The sequence below is a fragment of the Panthera uncia genome (assembly GCF_023721935.1).
Source record: "Panthera uncia isolate 11264 chromosome A3 unlocalized genomic scaffold, Puncia_PCG_1.0 HiC_scaffold_11, whole genome shotgun sequence".
Lineage (NCBI taxonomy): Eukaryota > Metazoa > Chordata > Mammalia > Carnivora > Felidae > Panthera > Panthera uncia.
Genome location: NW_026057578.1, coordinates 8,724,455 through 8,739,389, shown reverse-complemented (window position 1 = coordinate 8,739,389; position 14,935 = coordinate 8,724,455). Strand labels below are relative to the sequence as shown.

The following is a 14,935-nucleotide window of genomic DNA, read 5'->3' as shown; positions in this document are numbered from 1 at the left end:
ATGGGTTCCAACCCACTAATCCCCTTTTCCAATGTAGACGACACTACCAACAGTGTTGCTGTGGGCTTAGACACATAATCACAGGGGTATAAAAAAAAAAAAAAATCTGCCCTGTTGATTTGTCATACTTGGAGGGCATGCTGTTCTTCCTAAACGCCAACAACTCACATTTAGGCAGCTGTGAAGTCCCCTAGCTGTGTCCATGCAGTGAATCTCGCTGGGTTGTAAGTTAGTTGTAATAAATAACGTTTGGCTCTGCACTCCACTTAGAGAAGATAGGTTCCATTGTGAATCATGTCGTTGGCCGTTTGGACTTTAAGCTGTCCGGGTTGTTTATGGTGGTGTTTGCCAGCATCTAGACCTCTTTCAAACAATTTAAGTGCCCTTTTGGAGTATATGAATGTGGCTCAATAAAAATGGGTACAGGGAAATTGCTTGCTTTCTCTCTTCCCTGGCCGTGCACCAAAATCAACCATATATGAGAATTGTCAAATGTGAGTTCCATAATTGCCAAACATGAAATTGTAATTAACATAGAAACCACCAAGGACATTTTCCCTTCCCATTGTCAGGATGTTGTGCTGATCTTCGCCATCCTTCTAATTTATTTCTTGAGAGTATGACAACAGCTGGACAGTTTTTCAGTCCTTATTTTTCATTATATAGCCTTACTGAGCAGTGTGCCCTTAAAAGATTCTAGTTAGTTCCTTTGACAGCGATAAATATTGGCTAGCGAACAGGCTTTGAAGCCAGACAGACCTAAGTCCAAGTGCTGGCTCTACTATTTGCTGCCTATCGGAAATGGGTGAGATCGCTTAACCAATCTCAGCCTCTATTTTCTCATCATTAAATAGGGACAATGCGATCTACTATCAGTAAAGTGCAGAGCTCATCATGAGCACCTGATAAGATGGTCGGTATTATGACCGCTTTCTACCTTCTTCTCCTTAATAACCACATCAAATGTTTGGAAATGCTATTTCTTCCTTTCTTTTTATAAAAGGGGAAAACTTTTCTGAGTTCCACATCTGAATTGACAACTGATATCTTTTCAACATTTAAAGCATGAACTAAAAAGCCTGTCTTCTACTTAGCTTTTTAAGTTTCCAGGACGAGAGAATAATTCATTTTCCAAGACCCAGTGATTATTTATATCTAACACATAAGCAAAATTTTATGTATGGATTTTCTTAATTGATTCTACGTCTTATTCCATAGCCCTTTTGGGGTGCTATATTGTATGCAAGGAAATAAAGTCATAAAAGAAAATCACTTGTTTTTAGTATGAAATTTATTGTCAAATTGGTTTCCATACAGCACCCAGTGCTCATCCCAACAAGTGCCCTCCTCTATACCCATCACCCCCCACTCCCTCCCACCCCCCATCAACCCTCAGTTTATTCTCAGTTTTTAAGAGTCTCTTATGGTTTGCCTCCCTCCCTCTCTAACTTTTTTATTTTTCCTTCCCCTCCCCCATGGTCTTCTGTTAAGTTTCTCAGGATCCACATAAGAGTGAAAACATATGGTATCTGTCTCTCTCTGTATGGCTTATTTCACTTAGCATCACACTCTCCAGTTCCATCCACGTTGCTACAAAAGGCCAGATTTCATTCTTTCTCATTGCCAAATAGTATTCCATTGTGTATATAAACCACAATTTCTTTATCCATTCGTCAGTTGGTGGACATTTAGGCTTTTTCCATAATTTGGCTATTGCTGCTATAAACATTGGGGTACAAGTGCCCCTATGCATCAGTACTCCTATATCCCTTGGGTCAATTCCTAGCAGTGCTATTGCTGGGTCATAGGGTAGATCTATTTTTGATTTTTTGAGGAACCTCTACACTGTTTTCCAGAGTGGCTGCACCAGTTTGCATTCCCACCAACAGTGCAAGAGGGTTCCCGTTTCTCCACATCCTCTCCAGCATCTAGAGTCTCCTGATTTGTTCGTTTTAGCCACTTTGACTGGCGTGAGGTAGTATTTCAGTGTGGTTTTGATTTGTATTTCCCTGATGAGGAGTGATGTTGAGCATTTTTCATGTGCCTGTTGGCCATCTGGATGTCTTCTTTAGAAAAGTGTCTATTCAAGTTTTTTGCCCATATCTTCACTGGATTATTTGTTTTTTGGGTATGGAGTTTGGTAAGTTCTTTATCGATTTTGGATACTAACCCTTTATCCGATATGTCATTTGCAAATATCTTTTCCCATTCCGTTGGTTGCCTTTTGGTTTTGTTGATTGTTTCCTTTGCAGTGCAGAAGCTTTTTATCTTCATGAGGTCCCAATAGTTCATTTTTGCTTTTAATTCCCTTGCCTTTGGAGATGTGTCAAGTAAGAAATTGCTGTGGCTGAGGTCAGAGAGGTTTTTTCCTGCTTTCTCCTCTAGGGTTTTGATGGTTTCCTGTCTCACATTCAGGTCCTTTATCCATTTTGAGTTTATTTTTATGAATGGTGTAAGAAAATGGTCTAGTTTCATTCTTCTGCATGTTGCTGTCCAGTTCTCCCAGCACCATTTGTTAAAGAAACTGTCTTTTTCCACTGGATACTCTTTCCTGCTTTGTCAAAGATTAGTTGGCCGTACTTTTGTGGGTACAATTCTGGAGTCTCTATTCTATTCCATTGGTCTATGTGTCTGTTTTTGTGCCAATACCATGCTGTCTTGATGATTACAGCTTTGTAGAAGAGGCTCAAGTCTGGGATAAGAAAATCACTTTTCATTTTATTTTTTTTATTTTTTATTTTTTTTAAGAGAGAGTGCGAGCAGGGGTGAGAGGCAGAAGGAGTGAGAGAGAGAGAGAATCCTAAGCAGGCTCCCTGCTCAGCGCAGAGCCCGACTACTCGGGGATTGATCCCATGACCCTGGGATCATGACCTGAGCTAAAATCAAGAGTTAGACACTCAACCGACTGAGCCTCCCAGGTTTCTCAGAAAATCACTTTTTTATACTTTTTTTAAAAGTTTATTATTATTTTGAGAGAGAGAGAGAGAGAGAGAGCGCACATGTGGGGGAGAGTCAGAGATAGAGGGAGATACAGAATCTGAAGCAGGCTCCAGGCTCCAAGCTGCCAGTACAGAGTCTGACTCGGGGCCCAAACTCACAGACCATGCAATCATGACCTGAGCTGAAATCGGACACTTAACCAACTGAGTCACCCAGGTGCCCCCCAAAAATTGCTCTTTTAAATCTACATTCTTATTGTGTACCAGGCACCATGTGTGGAAGGTACTGTTATTAACCTCATTTTGCAGATGTGGAAATTTAGATTCAGAGATGATGGGTCATTTCCCCCAACATCACACAGCTAATGAATGACAGAGCCAAGCTATTAACAAATACACCAAAGGAAAATGGAGAGTGAATACAAAAAGAAGTTAATGAGTATAGACTGGAGCCCTAAGAGGCTACATAGTTGTTAAAGTGGGGCTACCAAATGGACACTGAGCTTCCTAGTAGTGAAAGCAAAAATGGAAACATGATCCATCCCAAGATTCATCTTTTCCATAAAGAAAATGTATATACCAGGATTTAAGAATAAGCACAATCTTTCCTGATGCTGAATGTCCGGCAGAAATCTCATGCATAACTTCTGTGATAGAATGCAACAGAGATAGTAGGAGGTTCCCACGGTAAAAAACCAAATATTTAAAACTGAAACCATTCCTTTCTGCAAAAATATGTTTTACTTAACACAGGGTTCCATGTCTTTCGTCGATAATTATCCGATCTGAGCTTTGTCAAAGCATCATACTGAGAAAAGATACGTGTTAAAATGCTAGTTGGGGAAGGGAGCGGAGGATGCTTTTCTCTGCCTTATCATTTTTATTTAGATTGACGTACCTTTGGTTATAATTAGGGATAACTGTACAGCAGTTAAGATTCCATAATCCCATTATTAGTTGTCAGGAGATTTTCACAGGGCAAACCCCCATGCCGTTCCATTCATTTCTGTCTCTTAACTACTTGGGTAGTCTTGAAGTTGAAGAGTGAGCTTTAAGGAGAAGATTTGCTTCTGTCACTGAAATCTTCTGGCACGTAAGGAAGGACACAAATGATACCTAGTGACAGCGTCCGCGCCACTCTCTGGAGGCCCCGCGTCTTCTTGCCTGACATTTTTGTTGTTGCTGTTGTTGTGGTCCAAGATGTCACCCTGTGTCTGCCAGTTTCATTCCGCAGCCATTCCAAATGCAGTGGTGAAGAGATTTGAAACCATTTCTAGGGATGCCCATGAAGTAGACCAAAGGGGAAATTGTTTGTAAAATGATTTCCAATACATCCACTCGGTAAGACACTCAGAAGTCGATGGTATAGGGTGGAGGTCAGCTTAGAAAGTGTTTGCTCTGGAACTGATAAAAAAAAAAAGGGGGGGCGGGGGGAAGAGGGGTCCCTGGGTGGCTCAATCGGTTAAGCATCTGACTCTTGATTTTGGCTTAGGTCATGATCTCATGGTTCCTGAGTTCAAGCCCCGCATCGGGCTCCATGCTGAGAATGTGGAGGCTGCGTGGGATTCTCTATCTCTCTCTCCCTCTCTGTCTGCCCCTCCCCTGTTCTCTCTCTCTCTCTCTCTCTCTCAAAATAAATAAATAAACTTAAAAAAAAATGGGCGCCTGGGTGGCTCAGTCAGTTAAGGGTCCGACTTCAGCTCAGGTCATGATCTCACAGTTCATGGGTTCGAGCCCCACATCAGGCTCTGCGCGGACAGCTGAGAGCCAGGAGCCTGTTTCAGATTCTGTGTGTGTGTGTGTGTGTGTGTGTGTGTCTGCCCCTCCCTCACTTGTGCATGCTCTCTCTCTCTCTTTCTCAAAAATAAATAAACATTAAAAAAGAACCCACAGAAAAACTCGCCTTTAGGAGCTGTGGGCAGTTGGCTGACTGGTTTGTGTCATGGAGCATATATCATACTTTTGAGACTCATGGTTGATTTATCACAAGTTCTGCTTTAGAAGAGGAAGTTCAAAAGTTGAGATTCTCCAGTGTGTCGAATGTGACCTATGTGTCATCTGGACTTAGACCTTCCAAGGAGAGGACAACCAAGAGCCAAGATCAATAATACTTCTGAGTCCTATTCTTCCAGGGTCTAATCAAACACCCCCTTGCAAAGAATCTGTGGTCTCGGGTCCGATGTCAGGAACAATTTGTTTGGCGGTGAAGAGTAAAAGCTCTGAAATCCAGAGAAGACATATTCCAGTTGAATATCGTAATATCCATTCCCACTTGTTGTCAGGTCACCTTGGGTAAGTCGCTTCAGTCACCTAAACATTAACTTTTTCCCCTATGATATTGGACACCCCCTCCCCGGACTACTGACGTGATTAACGGAAATAATGCATAAGTGGCGGGCCCAAGATCAATAGTCACTCCCCACGTGTTACTTTTATAGAACTTTTAATTTTCTTATTGACTCAACCTCTTTGAGATTTGTTATAAGAAAGATAAAGTCCCAGAGGGCCTGGGTGGCTCAGTTGGGTAAGCGTCTGACGCTTACTTGTGGCTCAGGTCATGATCTCACAACCCGTGAGTTCGAGCTCTGAGCCAGGCTCCATCCTGACAGCGCGGAGCCTGCTTGGGATTCTCTGTCTCCCTCTTTCTCTGCCCCTCTCCCCCCTGCCCCTCCTCCATGCTCTCTCTCTCTCTCTCTGTCTCTTTCAAAATAAATAAATAAGTAAATAAATACACATTAAAAAAAGAAGAAAGATAAGATAAGGTCCCTCTCATCACTCAGAAAGTCAGCCACCTCATTCTGTCTGGCTTACTCTGTGGCCTCCTCTTTTCAAGAGCAATTCACCTCAGTGTCTGCTTTCAATGGCGGGAAAACTACCTGGAAGAAAGAAATCAAGAAAAGGCACAAACACATCAGACAATACTTTAAAATATCACCCACCTGCTTACACGGGGCTGCGTCTGGCACATGAAAAGCATTCAATACATTTAAGCAATTACTTTCTTGGTTCTAAAAACTGAAATTGGTCCGCCAAAGTTTAAGGGTTTCTGCACACAGAGATTTCTCTTAGGAAAAATTAGGTGAAGCACTAATGATGAAATTCAGCAATGTAGGTGAGCCAATTTGGATTTTCAAGTTGTGAAATCAATTTGAAAAAATATTAACTGCAGGTTTCTCCCAGGATGACATGGTTGGGAATCACACGTTTCCATAACCACTTTCCTTTCTTATCACAGCCTTTTTTTTAATAATAGACTTTATATATTTTCAGCTTTTATAGTTCACTTTTTTTCTCATTTTTAACCAAACGGTTTTAAGAAGCCCTGAACTCAGAGTCAGATATTCTAATTCCATCACTAATCATTATAGGAGCAAATTATTTAAACTCCCACGGCCTCAATATTTTTATCTTTGGGGCTACTACTATTTATCCAATATATTTCAGAAAAGTGTAGATAGATAGATATAGATAGATAGATACAATGTATATAAGATACATTATGTAGAATTTGAAAAGATGTAAATTGTTTCAAAATGGCAAACTAATTTATTGTTTGAACTTAAAAGTACCAAGTAGATGGCAAAGTCTCCTCCTGTCCATTTGTTTCCTTGGACTAATTGTTCTAATCTCTTCTCTTTTTTTCTTTACATGCTCTAAGTTGTCTCTTTCATAGAAGTAGAGATAGGATTCCAGGTGAACCTATTGTTCTCTTTTGTATTATCTTAGTCTTAAATACTTTAAAATTCTTCTTTCATGGGGTCTTTAGGACTTCATTAGCTCAGCAAGTATTTATCAAGTACCTCCTTTGTGTCAGACATTGGCTTATCTGCTTGGGAAACTATTATGATCTAAAACACAGTCCAGGGGCACCTGAGTGGCTCAGGTGGTTAAGCATCCGACTTTGGCTCAGGTCATCATCTCACAATCTGTGAGTTCAAGCCCCACGTCGGGCTCTGCGCTGACAGCTCGGAGCCTGGAACCTGCTTCGGATTCTGTGTCTCCCTCTCTCTCTGCCCCTCCCCTGCTCACGCTCTCTGTCTCTCTCTCAAAAAGAAATGAACATTTTAAAAAGCTAATAAATAAATAAATAAACTTTAAAAAAAAAAAAGAAAAGAAAAGGAAAACAGGGTTTTTCCTAAGTGCAGTGGAGATCACCCAAGGACTCTCAGCTGGGAGCAAACAGGGAGGGACTGCTTCGATCTATTTAAGGTTTTCCTAAGCTGACTTTGTTTGCCATATGGAAAATGATCGGCAGGACCCAGAGAGGGGCAAGGCGGCCCAGTGACAGGGCACTACGGTCCCCGGGAGACGAGGCGCACGGGCTGGAACTGGGGCGTTGGGGAAGGGCATGGAAATAGATCCTGGCGAGGAATCGTAGGACGAGGTGCCCGGAATCAGCCGACTTTCCGGCCCGAGCAACTGAGCGGTTTGAACTTCCATTTCCCGTGAAAAGAAACCCAGGAGGAAGACCGGGCAGGGGGCCGGGGAACTCGAGCTCCCTGCTTTTTCGAAAGTTGCCTCGGACGTAACTTGTGAGATGTGCCCGGAGATGCGTCGAGGAGCCAGTTGGATGTGTGCATCTGGAACACAGATACTCCATGTGGCTCATGTAGAGTAGGGGGGGCCTCACCCTTCGCACACCCGGCGTGGACATTTCCCAGTAAACTTCTTAGGATTTCCCCTTTACTATCCAGAAAGGAAATTCATAGGTCAGATGACCAGCCTAGACACATACTTTTGACAAGGATTCGTCTGATGCAGTGACCATACGATGAGAAACAAAAGGAAAACGTTCGGGCCCTAAAGTTGACCGGATCAGGTCTTTCTCGAGTGGGAATAGGTTCACTCGGTATCCTGTTAAACGCAGATTCTGAGTTCAGCAGGGCTGGGGACCTGTGTTCTGCATTTCTTTTTTTTTTTAATTAGTGTTTATTTATTTATTTGTGAGAGCGGGGGAGGGGCAGAGAGCGAGGGAGACACAGACTCTAAGCAGGCTCCAGGCTCCGAGCTGTCAGCACAGAGCCCAGCGCGGGGCTCGAACCCACGAACTGCGAGATCATGGCTTGAGCCAAGTCGCTCAGCCGACTGAACCCCCCGGGCCCCCCAGTGTTCTGCGTTTCTAACAAACTCCCAGGTAAGTCAGGGCTGCTGTTCTGTGGGCCATCCTCAGGGACAAGGTCCTCAAAAGGTGATGAGATAGTCCACTGCGTGCTCCTAAGTGCAGACTCCCTGTGAACATGGCAGTAACGAGTGCAAGGTCAGTTCGGGGCTGTGGAATGGGCGTCTCAAATACCCCAGTGGCAACGCCAGAGGTGACTTAATTTTTTTAAACGGCAAATAACTCCCGTGAAAATTCCAAAGAAAACAAACCAGTTTCTCTCTGTTTGCAAGCCAGCTTTATTTCTGGACGACGCAGTGTCTATGAAACTGTGCACAAAAGACTTTGTGCTTATATGTGAAATGAAATTCGGTTCCAGGCTCAAAGAATTACAAAACGTTTGCCACTATGTCAGTGGTTCTGAACCGCTGTGTTAATAACGTTGCTCTCTGCCTCGGGGACATTTGGCAACGTCCGGGGATATTTTGGGCTGTCACAGCTCAAAGGTGAGGGGACTGCTCCTGGAATCTGGTGGGTAACGGTCAGAGATAATGCTAAAAACCCTACAAAGCAAGGGACAGTCCTCCACAACAAAGAATTATCCAGCCCAGAGGCACCTGGGTGGCTCAGTCGGTTGAGCGTTCGACTTCAGCTCGGGTCATGATCTCGTGGTTCTTGAGTTCGAGCCCAGCATCGGGTTCTGCACTGACAGCTCAGAGCCTGGAACCTGCTTCGGATTCTGTGTCCCCCTCTTTCTCTGCTCCTCCCCCGCTTGTCCTCTCTCTCTCTTTCTCTCGGTCTCTCTCTCTCTCTCAAATAAATATTTCAAGTAAATAAATAAATATTGAAAAGAAAGGATTTTCTAGCCCAAAATATCAACAGTGCCAAGGTTGAGAAACCTCACTCTACAGAGCGATTTTCAAAAATGGTGCAGGATGAGGGAGTCCATCACCTTGACAGAAGCTGTCCCACACATGCAAGGTGTCCAGCATTCCCAGCCCCTAACCATGAAACGCTGGTGCTGTGCCCAGCGTTGTTGCAACCACGAGAGTCACCCCAGGGACAACAGTGCCGCTCGGAGAAGAACGGGACAAACTAGAGAAAGAGAGAGGCAGGCCTGAGCGAGGGCGTGGAAAGCAAGGCCAACCAAAATGATTTGCCAGAGGGATTAAAAATCGTAGCATGGCCAAATTAAAGTAGATATAATTCTACCCATCTGTTGGTGGCTGTGTAATTAATACAAAAATAATTACATCTCTTCGCCTGGCTCTCCCTCACAAACTCTCCTTAATGAACACTGCCAATGACTTTTTAGATATGTAATTAAAAATTTTATTTATTTCTGTTTTATTTTTATAGTAGTAGCTTCATGTATTAGAGGGGGGGCGGGGAACCCACGCAGCCGCAAAGCGTGCCCTCGACAACCAGCGGAAACGCAAGCGAAATTATTCTACACACCTCATTCTGAACAGTGAGAAGTAAAACCAGTAGCTTTCATTCCCTGCATTTTCTAGTGTTGATTTTCTGGCCGGGTCTCATCTTCAGACCTACAGAAAACTAAAGTGCTTCTCCTTCTTCTAAGATAAGAAATCGTAAGAAAAGATACATCGTCCCAAAGTGGCCCAAGATTCAGTTCTCTTCTTTACCATTCTCTTTTAGGACAGGAACACTGACCTTCCAGAAGAATCCATCACTTCAGTCCATCGTGGTGGAATGGAAGGAGATCTGTCGGGTAGAAATAACATCAGTGTCCTGTTTAAATAGAAGACGCTCGTATCTAGAATTCAACTCAGTAACTAACTGTACAGATAAACTCTTGGAGAAATGCCTCTGAATTATTAATAATGTCAGTGTTTAACACTTTACGACATTACCACATTCACCCCAGACCGTATGGTTTAAGAGCCCAGACAACCCTGAACCTGAGTATCTTTTCTCCCACCTACCAGCCAGGTGACCGCAGGCTGAACGGTTTCACCTCTCTAAATTTCCATCTCACAGGCTGTTAAGTGTAGACACGTATTCCCTCCCGCATTGCAGCATCATGACGCTGACGTGTGGGGAGGCATGGGTTTAGCGTGAGTAGCATAGAAGGAACGCAGGGAATGTCAAGTTATCACTACAACAGGCTCCTTTGATGCTGAGGGCCCCAAAGAGCCAAGGAACCTGAGCAAAGAACCACAGAAAGTCAATAATGAGGTCAGGACTGAGATCCTAGGAGCTGAGCGACTTCTTTGCTTTTACACAAGCTATGTCATGAAGCTATTTTCCAGGAAATTAACACTCAAGCCTATCTGTGAGAGTTTTGTGGGGAAGAAAAGAGTCATCAAACAAATCTAGGCGGCACTGGGTTAACTAAAGACACATTGTGTTTCGTTGGGTTGGTTTTTGGTGGCAGGACTTCTCAGAACCTTTAAGGTGCTAATGTGTATTATGAATTTCCAAGAAGGGGGTCTATAATATAATATAAGTACTTTTTCCTTCTCCTTGCTCCCCTTCCCAGAGCAAACTCTGCCCTAAGAGAAACCCAGCCAGAGAAGTCAGGGTGTTGATCAAATCTCAAGCAGGTTCGAGGAAGTGCCAAGTGAAACAAGGCTCTCTAAAACCAGTGTCACGTTCATGTCATGTCAGGGAGGAGAGACGGGGGCCTCGAATAGAGTGCGTGTGAACCCTCCACCCGAGGCCTCATCCTGCCTCACAGTGGAAGGCACTTTCACCCCTTAAGATCGGCTGTCTCTTCCTCTTTCTTTGATCCATCATCACTCTCCTCCTCAAGTCTCCGGATCTGCCAGGGGGTTCCAACCACGTCAGAAGGAAGACTACTTGGTCTCTGAAATGCAAACAAAGTGTCAAAGGGAAAGGACTCCCTCCACTGACCGTGACCATTTGTAATCTAGATGGGGGCACGCGGGGGGGCGGGGCGGTGAACTGACCATAGAAGCTTCCAAATGAAAGACCCAAATTTAAAGCCATCCTCTGCTTTTTATTGACTTGGCTTGACTTTGGACAAGTCACGAGCCTCCTTGAGACTTTTCTCTCTGGTTTTAAAAATGGGATGATTTCAAGTGTTAGTGGTAATATGGGTAAAGTATCCGGCATTTGGTAGGTATATAGTAACTATATATACCATAAGTATATATACCAAAGGAATCGCTTATAACGCCCGTTGTGGTTATTTTGTGGATAATTTCTCTACACACATCAAATGCCAACAATTTTCAACTTGTCTTTATTCTTCTAGAAACTTGGAGGTTTTTCTTTTCCAAAAAAATACTTGTATCTAAGTCCAAGGTGTTTCTCCTCACTGAAATGGGTAAAACCACTAAATCCTAAGATGTAGACAAGGAGTGCCATCCACATTGGGCTAATGGAAATTATGTGCATTCTTACAGTACTCCAAATAGCACATATCTGGGAAAAAAAAAAAAATTCTCCCAGTTAATCTCCTGTAGCAAAGCACACTTTTAAGTCACACTTCCCCAGCCACAACAATGTTCCTATCTCTTGACTCGGGAATTTCACCTTTGGCAATTTAAACCTATGAATATATCCCAGCAGACTGCAAGGCTTTAAACACAAAGATGTTTATCACAGCGTTACCTACTATTGAATACCAACTGGAAGCAAATGCAACGTCCAACCTCATGAGAATGTGTTAGTAAATTCCGATAATATAGGTGACAGAACTCGTGTAGCTATTTACAACGAGGCCTCCAAGTTGTGGAGGCTGATGGAAATCAGAGAAGAACATTACATAGCGGGTACTTACGACTGTGAACACTTAACAAAAATGCATGGAGAAAGAAAACTAGAAGGAAATACAGCCAAATGTGAACAGGAGCCTTGTCTGGATGGTGGGGCCATAGGTGAATTTTTTTTTTTTCTTTTTCAGAATGCTTTATAGCGGGAAAGTCATACACTATAGGTTTCAATTTTGGAAAGACACGCTAAGCATAAAATTCACCATCCTGACCATTTTCAGGCACACAGTTCAGTGGCATTACGCACATTCACATTGTTGTGCACTCCTGTTCACCTCCAGAACTGGTTTCATCTTGCAAGGTTGAAACTCTACACGTTAGACAATGATTGCCCAGCCCCCAGCCCCTGGCCACGACCAGTCCTGTTTTGTGTTTCTTTAAGTTGGACTATTTATTCTAGGTACCTCCTGGAAGAAAAGTCATACAGTGTCTTACGACTGCCTTATTTTCTCTTAACACAATGTCCTCAAGGTTCATCCATGTTGTCAGAACGCATCAGAATTTCCTTCCCTTTTAAGACCGAATAATGTCCCATTGTACGTATATGGACCACATTTTGTCTATCATTCGTCCGTCAGTGGATATTTGGGTCGCTTCCTCCTTCTGGCTGTTGTGAGTAATGCTGTTATGAACATGAATGTATAAATATCTCTTCCATACGTTATACGTTAGAGGTGTTTCCCCCTAAACTGCCACCACTGAGCTATTCCTCAGAAAATAATGTATCTTTTTCTGTTGTTCTGACTCCCATTACAGGACAAATGCCTTAGTTTCAACTTTCCAGCCTGGATCGCCTCACACTGAATCTGTCTACCACCTGCTTCTGACATTGAACTCCTCCTGACACCCTGCTCTGAGAAGACTGCCAAAAAAAAAAAAAAAAAAATATAATTATATATATATATATATATATATATATATATATATCACCCCAGCCATCCCTCTTCATTCTTACTAACAATTTGGTAATGAAGTATTGATTTCCACTTCTCTGCTTATGGACGATATTAGATTTTCATTGATAAACTGCAATGAGGCAGTCTCCTCTCCACGGTCCCCTTTCCACTGTCACGAGAAAACCAAGTGCCACTGAAGAAAAATAATGACTGAGAACACTGATGTGCTTATTTCGTCGGTCTGAAACACTTGGCAGGAAAGGGCGGGGAGGGGGAGGGGGGTAGCAGTCTTCATAGTTCAACGTCCAAGCGAGCTGCACGAGATGCAGACCCTTGGACGCTTACTTTTCACCGTAATGTCCATTTCCTATTTATAACCCCTCTGGGAACGTTTGTCTAAAGGAAATGTTTCTGTTCAGAGCAACAATTACGGTTGCACCTGGATTGCCCAGTCCTGCCCCTGCACCGGGGAGCCATGAATCACCGCCAAGTGGAAGAATTATTAAGTTAGACCAGACTTGGAGCCAAGAAAACCTCCGAACAATGTTCATCTTCTGTGAAAGTTGTTCCAACAGTTGGGCTTAACCGTGTTGCTGCCAAAGACTCTTTCCCAAGCAGAGGCGGGCATCCTTTTCTCATCGTGTCCTCGTCGGTTACAAAAACACGGTTTTAAGTGCGCGCGCGAGACCTGCAAGCTGGCAGCGCTGGGGAAGTTGGTGAAATGCAGGATCTGGACGAAAGCAAGAAGGTGAAATGGCTGCAGGGTGGAAAGTGCAGCAGCTCGTCCTTCCTGGTGATCTCTTTCCGCAGAACCTGTTGTTTATGGACTTGGAAACACCGCTGAGCCCGAACGGCAACAGAAAGCATGAAATAAGGTGTCCATTTTAAATGTGTTCCTGCAACTTTTTTCATTAAAACTTTGAGGGCCCAGTTTTAATTTGCGGAATATTCCCGTTAATAATGAGATCTAATTAAGACATCCATTAAAAGCCCGTTAAAGTTAATTTAACGTAAAAATTCCAATAGAGCTGTATTAGATTTTCTCCATTAAATTAACGTTATGGATTTTTAACGGATGTCTTAATTATACATTATTATTAACGGGAATACTGTATTACACAGATTAAAATCAGGTCCTAAGTCAACTTGGAAAAGCTAAGAGCATGTTTTAATATTAAAAGTCTTGCATACCTAGTGCACAGTTTGGAAATTCAGGGGTAGATCTGTTTACTCTAGTTGAGCATTTTCTATACAACTGAAAACAATCTATAAATAGAAAAATCTATCACTGCATTTAAACAATGAATCTCCTTATTCTCAAAGGACAAATGAAGTCTGGATTGTGTTATAAACTGCTACTCAGCTATAGGCGAAATATTTAAGCTATTCTAGGTACAACACTAGGAACTAGATGATTCTGAAACAAACAAACAAAAACCAGTTTCCTTCTTGTTGTTGTTGCTTTAATTACCAAGGTTATCACACACACACAAAAAAAGCTCAACACCAACAAAACGAAACCAAATGTCTTCTTCACCATTTCTCCTGGAAGCCGCCTGTTGAAATTGCTTTGGAAATTTTGACATGATCCCTAAATTCAACATTGGGATTTAAAAAAAAAAAAAAAAAAACTTCTTATTTACCTCCTAGGGAAAGTGTTGCCCTTATGCCACATATAATAGCAAATTGCTTTTTTTATGGCATGCATAACCTAGATGGGAAAAAATATGGCGCTTCGGGGAAGGAGGGAAAAAGTAAATGAAGTTCCAGGAATGTCATTCTGAAGTAATGAGGCATGGACAGAAAATATACCCCTCACATCATCGGATTGAGATGGCAGTCGAAATAGCTTCATTGGAGTGTCAGTACTCATCCATCAATCAATCACCCACAAGAAAAAATAGCAAACGGGGCGGCTTTTATGGGATTTACTCATGGGCATAGGGAATAGCGGCTCAAATGTAGTTCTGACATGAAAAGCAAGGTGCTGATATTATTTTTTATGATGGGAGGATCATAAAGTGAATTGAGAACAGCGAGGTCTGTCTTTGCTCAACCTATTCAACCAGAAATGAATGGAGCTCAACTGGAAAGGAACAGTCTTCACATGGGTTAAGATCGAAGGGTGGGCTCTACTGAGCACTGTCCTTCGACAACAAAATTCTATTAAAGGAAAATCAGTGCATTAGCATTGGGGCTCCTGAAGCTGTTAAAAATCGCCTGCTCCAACCCAGGGTTATT

The 14,935-nt window shown here is 42.7% G+C and overlaps 1 protein-coding gene and 1 long non-coding RNA gene across 3 annotated transcripts in view; one reads left to right on the top strand and one right to left on the bottom strand.

The window, feature by feature from the left end:
* The window catches only part of TSHZ2 (teashirt zinc finger homeobox 2), a 451,987-nt gene extending 439,336 nt beyond the window's left edge, over window positions 1-12,651 (top strand). Inside the window, exon 3 of the mRNA XM_049649853.1 lies at window positions 12,555-12,651. The gene's annotated coding sequence lies outside the window, so the exon portion shown is untranslated. The remainder of the gene's footprint in view (window positions 1-12,554) is intronic.
* Window positions 9,284-13,433, bottom strand: LOC125936045 (uncharacterized). Of its 2 annotated transcripts, XR_007461910.1 has the most exons (4): window positions 12,758-13,433; window positions 10,755-10,867; window positions 9,984-10,203; window positions 9,290-9,762 (listed from the first exon to the last, which is right to left on the bottom strand). It is a non-coding gene; the product is annotated as an uncharacterized LOC125936045 (long non-coding RNA). The 2 variants fall into 2 exon arrangements; XR_007461909.1 differs by having other exon boundaries at window positions 9,284-9,762; window positions 9,984-10,867.
* Between the last annotated feature and the right edge of the window lie 1,502 nt (window positions 13,434-14,935).